At 36.2% G+C, this 7,485-nt stretch overlaps 1 pseudogene; it reads left to right on the top strand.

The window, feature by feature from the left end:
- The first annotated feature begins 3,014 nt into the window (after positions 1-3,014).
- LOC113314183 lies at positions 3,015-5,156 on the top strand (annotated as a pseudogene).
- The last annotated feature ends 2,329 nt before the right edge of the window (positions 5,157-7,485 follow it).

Raw genomic sequence — 7,485 nt, 5'->3', positions numbered from 1 at the left:
GTGCGGCGTACACTACTCCCGTTATAAGACAGTGTCATAAGGATGAGGCGGTTAGTAAATACAGGGAGTAATGGTGAAACGCTTTCTTTTATGGAACATCAATTCCAGGCGTTACCGGTTACCACCTCCTCCCATTTACTCACCCATTTTCCATTTCTTAATGAGACCAGAGTACGTTTCACTTCGACTTGTATAAATAGGCCTTACCTATTTCCACCGAACAAGAAGTTCAGGTCAGGAGCGTACAACACTCAGAAAATATTTGCTATCTTTCCATCTGTTAGCTTCCCACTTTCTGATACAAGTCGTAAAACAACTACTCTTCCAAAATCAACTATTCTTGTCTCAACACTCTCTTCGCTTCCCTCCCCAAAACCAACCCTTCTCCTTCACTTTGTGACCGAACCAAGTCTGGAACGACCATTTCTTGGTTTAGGCCGTATTTGTACAGATTGATCTCTCGAATCTAAAGTACTCCCTTACAGTACATTGTTTAGGGTTTGACCTTCAAACACCAGCAAAAGGAGTTGAACTAGTTTCAAGCTCAGGATGATGCAACTCTGCAAGAAATAAAAGAAGCTTACCACAGAGAAGTTCAAGGAAGATATCACTTAGGATCCAATCAGATGCGGGATGGAAATTTTGAAGCTATCGATTTTTTCCTAGAAAACTTAACCAAAATGGGGCATGAAGAAAACAATTCGGCAATTAGACTAGCAAAACATTCAATTCAATCGCTATCTCTAGGAAACTTAAATTGGGGATGTCCAAATCTCTTAAAACTTGTTCACTGCTCTTCGGTAGATTGACATTATAAATATTAGTGACAACACCACTGTGATGTATCTTAAAGAAGATGGTCCGCACGGCGCTAACTGTAGCCCTGCAGATCATCGGAAATCTCTTGTTATTTCATCAAGTCAAAACTGAACTAAGACATCATACTATATACCCACTTATCAGTTGTCACATCTCATGTCGGCTTGCTATCTAGGTTAGAGGAGGCCCCGTACTAAGCGGTTAGCACGGTACCATACTAATGATTCACTGAGCATCTATAGATTGCATCCCCAACCAATCTTAATTAAATGGTTGAGCTTAGAAGTTTGACGATTTTATAAGCAGAATCGATTTTCCTCCCCACATATCTTTGACCATTTGATTGAGACGACAAAGTGAAACTTATTAGGTTTTGGAAATAATTAACCTAGTGGGTGTTGCCTGCATCCCAATACCCCCATGACTAGTGGCGAAACTAGAATTTAAAGTAAAAGGAAAAAAAATAATTAATCCTTCGTAAAAAGGCTTAGAGGCAACAAAATTAGTCATAAAAACCTAAGGTGACCAAACTTGTGGTACAAAAATCCCACTCAAATGTTGTGATCCATTAAAACTCCATCGTAAACAAAATTGATACAAAAATCCAAATTTTTAAAAATTGATACAAAAACCCAAATTTAAATGTTGGTTTCATCAAATTTTATTTTGGTTTCATCATAAAATTTGATGAAACCAAAATAAAATTTGATGAAACCAACATTTAATTTTGGGGTTTTTGTGTTACTTTTGTTTTGATGGGGTTTTTGTGTTACTTTTGTTTTGATGGGTTTTTTGTGGAAGGATGGTGACACCTCTGGGGTTATAACTCGCAGACCGTTCCAAAATCTGTTCCTGCCTCACAGGAGAGTTCAAAAAAGAAGGAGAAGAAACCCAAACAATTTTAATACATAGCTTCCTAGCACGGCATGCAAGCCGGTCGGCAAGTTTATTCTTATCATGCCTAATATATACAAGATTACATCCATTACTACTTGAAAGACGACTTCGACAATCTACTTGAAACACGTTCCTACCCTGGTTGTTCACTTTCTTGTCATACATGTACTTCGTGTATTTCTCCAAGGTTTATGGAAAGTAATTAAAGATTTTTTCAAAAGCAACTGTCTAGTTAATGTATTTCACTCTTTCCCCACAGCCCCAGGCTCCAGCCACCCACTCCCTTTTTCTTTCGGAAAATGGGTCATTTGTCCAAATATTTTTAAATCACAGTTCAAATGGACGAGTAAAAAATAGTTTGGGTGAAATGACCAAGAAAAAAATAGCAAGGATGAAATTGGATACATCCTGTGTAAATTAAAAATAAGAAAAAATATTTGAAAATGGGCACGATGAAACTGGTTACATCCTGCCTATTTTTACATTTTTGTCAATTTAAACAGTATCAAAATCTAACTGTCCATTTCACCCAGGAATTGTTGATTTTGGTCTTTTTAACCAATTTTGTGTTTTTCTTTTCCCTTTTGAATTTTCATGTAATGCATGCGCTCAACCAATAAAGTTGTAGAGTTATATGCTCTTGAAACACATGGTTAAATTAAGACGAATTAAGACGAACCCATATTTTAGGTGACAAAAGAGGGTCAAAAACCAGAAGCATCTCCAAGTTCAGGCTACTTAAGTATTTTTATTTATTTTTAATTTAACTTAACGTCTGCGTATGTAGAAAATTTTGTTGTTCCTATTATCTGGTGCTACTTACTCTACTTTTGTTCTCTTCATTTTGCCAGAAGCTTTAATATCTTTCTTGATTTTGGAAGAATCTTGATTAACTTCTACCTAGAAAAAAAACACCAAGGAATTTCAACTCATTCATTAGTTGAATATTAATGCAGGCTTGAAAGTAATGGACGATTCTGAATATACTTACTTAGAAAACCCAAAAATGGTCTCTTGGGATATCTGAGAAGCCTTTTTGGCAATTTACCTATTTAAGTTAATGTGATGCGGCTACTAGGATTCCTTGTGCATGTGTTTCCAAAGAGACAGCACAATTACATAAAATTTTAACATTTTTAGTTAATTTGCGGTTCTTAAACAATTTAAAACATCCTCTAATGTCAACGGTTTTCAAGTATAAGATTATAAATACCATCCACTTCATCAATTTATATACACCAAAACTAAATATCCTATCTACCTTCTCAGCACTTCCGAGTTTTTTTCCTTCTTCTTCTAAGTTCTCATTTTCAATTCTCTTTGGATCTGTCTACATTTGTAATGGCTGGTGGAGAGGGTTCTCCTGGTAGCTCTATGCATGGAGTCACTGGCAAAGAACAATCATATGCCTTTGCTGTGGCTTCTCCCATGGTTCCTACTGACACAACTGCGAAGTTCGATTTACCAGTTGATTCTGAACACAAAGCCAAAGTCTTTAAACTTTTTGCCTTTGGAAATCCACATATGAGAACTTTCCATCTCTCATGGATGTCTTTTTTCACTTGTTTTATATCAACATTTGCTGCTGCTCCACTAGTTCCTATTATACGTGACAATCTTAATTTAAGAAAAGGCGATGTGGGTAACGCTGGAATTGCTTCCGTCTCTGGTAGTATCTTTTCTAGGCTTGCCATGGGAGCTGTTTGTGATTTACTATGGTTGTGCATTTTTGATGATGCTCTCTGCACCAACTGTGTTTTGCATGGCTCTAGTTGGCTCGCCCGGTGGATACGTAGCTGTTCGATTCATGATTGGTTTCTCGCTTGCTACTTTTGTTTCGTGCCAGTACTGGATGAGTACTATGTTCAATAGTAAGATCATTGGGCTAGTCAATGGTACCGCCGCAGGGTGGGGAAACATGGGTGGTGGTGCAACTCAACTTTTAATGCCTTTGCTTTACGAATTGATCAGAAAATGCGGTGCCACCCCATTCACAGCGTGGCGTATTGCATTCTTTATACCTGGTTGGATGCATATCATTACCGGGCTCCTTGTGCTGATCCTTGGACAAGATCTTCCTGATGGAAATCTTGGTGCTTTACAAAAGACAGGAACAGTTGCCAAAGACAAGTTCTCTAAGGTCAGTTAATGTTCATTAATCATACGTAATGCCTACTAGCAGTCAGAATTAACTTTATCGTAAATGAATTATAACTGATTCGGATCTTGTATTTGTTTATTTAGGTATTGTGGTATGCTGTCACAAACTACAGGACGTGGATCTTCGTCCTTCTTTATGGCTACTCTATGGGTGTGGAATTGTCCACGGATAATGTCATCGCCGAGTACTTCTTTGACAGGTTTGATCTAAAGCTTCATACAGCTGGAATTATTGCTGCTGCCTTCGGTATGGCAAACTTCTTCGCCCGCCCAATCGGTGGTTTCCTCTCAGACTTTGGTGCACGTAAATACGTTATGAGGGCGAGATTATGGAACCTATGGATCCTTCAGACTATGGGAGGTCTGTTTTGCATCTGGCTCGGTCGTTCCAATTCACTTCCCATCTCAGTCTTGGCAATGATCCTTTTCTCCATATGTGCACAAGCTGCATGTGGAGCTACCTTCGGAATCATTCCATTTATTTCTAGACGGTCACTGGGTATTATTTCAGGACTAACCGGTGCCGGCGGGAATTTTGGTTCTGGATTAACCCAATTCTTGTTCTTTACAAGCTCAAAATACTCAACCGCAACTGGAATTACTTACATGGGAATTATGATTGTAGCCATGACCCTTCCAGTAACTCTAGTACACTTCCCACAGTGGGGAAGTATGTTTTTGCCTGCATCAAAACATATTGTAAAATCTCATGAAGAAACTTACTACGGATCCGAGTGGACCGAGGAGGAGAAACAGAAGGGACTTCATGAAAATAGTATCAAGTTTGCCGAGAACAGTAGAACAGAGCGTGGTGGACGTATTGCCTCTGCACAAACCCCACCGAACTCTACACCTGCACATGTATAGAACGTTAACGATCCATCACTGTTGATATCTGGATGTTTACAATAATTTCGACAAACGTAAACTTGACCCAAGTTGCAGCTAGCAACTGATTATCAAGGTATTTAGGGAAGATGGTAACCTGAAATTGATCTTGGTGGTGCATCCACCTCTTGTGGGTTTCCACTATTTTCAAAATTCCCTACAAGTGAAAACTTTCTTTTGAATGTAATAAAAATTTACTTCTCTTTTTTCCTTCTTTATGTATATATTGGTTCCTATGTGTAGGATGGAATCCTTGTTGGGTTCAGTTCAATGAATTGTTAAAATGTTAATGCAATTTTATTTTTTATTTTCTTATTAATGGGTAAATTAGGTTGCTTTGTGTTTAATGTAAAATCAAGATTGTACCTATATTATTTAATGTAAAATCAAGTCCGGCCGAATTTTGTATCCTACTGAAGAGTAGAGTTCCAAGAATGCTGGACACTAGAGAGTTTTACTCATGTGCATAAATAGACAAGTGGAAGTTATTTGGATTTTTGCTTTGTGTTTCTCTGTTAGTGGTTGGGAACTTATCAACGTCACGACTTTTAATTGATGTTGTTGTTGTGTTCACAAAGTCATAGTCTACGGAAAGAATACCCACCACCATCTAAATTCTACCGTTCAAAATTGAATAAATAACCAGGATGGTTGTGGCTGGATTCCTAGCGCAGGGATAGAACCATGAGTGAGGTTTTCCTGCTGAGTTTACCCTTTATATCAGCAAGTACATTACTTTTTCTTCCCCTCGTTTTCTTTATGTTTAAACCTCCAAAACATTGATTATGAACCATTTTTTAGGGACCATGGTTTTTTTTTGGGACCATGGTCTTATTAGGCCAACCTCCCTATATTTATAAGGGGTATTCTAAAATTGGGTAAGTACACATTTACCCTTTAATTTAAATTAAAACTAACCTAATAACTATATAAATCTAATCATATATATCTAATCTAAATGAATCTATTAACCAAAATCAAAATCAAAATCAAAAACAAAAATAGGGGGGAATCGAAATTTTTTAGTTTTGAAAAAAAAAATTATCCTCTTCTTCTTCTCTCTTTGTTTGACGTTCCTCGTTCGATTGAAAAATGAGTATTAACCATCAAAATGAGTTGAAAATGGAAGTTGCAGAGAGAAGTTCGGCTAGGAATTATGTGAAAAACTTTATCGAACTAACCGAACCTAATGAAAATGATGAACATGAAAAACAGTTTGGCTATTTTGCAAAAAAAAATTCCCAACCGAACCTTAGTTCGGTTATGCCGCAGAAAACATTTTCTAACCGAACCCTAATAGTTCGGTTAGTAGCAAAAAACATTTCCCAACCGAACCCTAATAGTTCGGTTAGTTGCAAAAACATTTCCCAACCGAACCTTAGTTCGGTTAGTAGCAAAAAACATTTTCCAACCGAACTTTAGTTCGGTTACGTCGCAAAAAATGTTTCTTAACCGAACTTTAAGTTCGGTTTGATCGTAAAAAGTTTAAAAAAAAATTATAACCGAAAATATAGAGTTCGGTTTGATCGCAAGGAAAAATTTCAATTTTTGTAACCGAACTTCTTACTGGTAACTAATCATTACTAATCATACTAATCACTAATCATTAAGTTCATTTTTGATCATAAATTTGGGTAACCGAACTTAATCACAAAAATATTTAAAAATTTTCGCAAAGAAAATTTTCAATTTTTTTGTAATAGAACTTCTTAATGGTAACTAATCATTACTAATCATACTAATCACTAATCATTACTAATCATACTAATCATTAACTAATAACTAATTAATCATTAAATTAACACATTTAATTAAGGAGGGTAAGTTTGGTATTAAGAAAAACATTTAGATAAGGGGTGACTTAGGATTACTTATAATTTCTTGCCTAAAGTAGAATCATGGTCCCCACAAAAAAACTTTGGTCCCCAAAAAATGGTTCTTATAATATCGACTGAATCTCAATTGGGCTTGTTACAGGACCTGGGCTGACCATAAAAATTATATCAAAGCTTAAACTATAACCATCATCATCGACACTAAATTTCTCTAGACATTCAGACCACATAATTTTACCATTACTACAATATAAGCAATTTTAGGGCTTGTTACAGGACTTGGGATGACCACAGAAATTATATCAAAGCTTAGGTTATAACCATCGTCGACACTGAATTTCTCTAGACATTCAGACCATAGAATTTTACCGTTACTACAATATAACCAACTTTACATGCCTAGGACAAGTAAACGTGATCAGTTAAATGATCATGTTTGGGTCTTTAAAAACAAAACTGCAAAAAACAATGGTGTTAGGGTCTGATATATCCATTTTACAAGGTTTTTAATAACAAGGTAACAAACTAAACTAGAATAACATAAATCAAGTGGCTCGGTCTAAAACGGTTTGAATCGATCTGAATCTGTGTCAGAGTTTTAGTGATTTGTATTGCTTTGCAATTGGTGGTATTACTGAAGTTGTTGTTACTGTTGATTTTGTTGTTGTTGTAGAAAGAGTTGATGTTCTTGATTCTGTTGTGGATGGTGTTTTTGTGAAAAGAGACAATCCACTAATCTTCTTCCTCATCGACTTTGAAGGTGAAAAAACAAGCAGGAAAATAAAACCAAGCAAACCCAAAAAAAAGGCAAATATATAGTATGTAAACCTAAGGTTAAGGAAAAGATGACTAATTATTAAAGATGGTTTATTTTGTTCCGATCTAA

This window comes from Papaver somniferum, chromosome 9 (assembly GCF_003573695.1).
Source record: "Papaver somniferum cultivar HN1 chromosome 9, ASM357369v1, whole genome shotgun sequence".
Taxonomy (NCBI): Eukaryota; Viridiplantae; Streptophyta; class Magnoliopsida; order Ranunculales; family Papaveraceae; genus Papaver; species Papaver somniferum.
The sequence above is the reverse complement of the archived record's forward strand: the minus strand, read 5'-3'. Positions and strand labels throughout refer to the sequence as shown.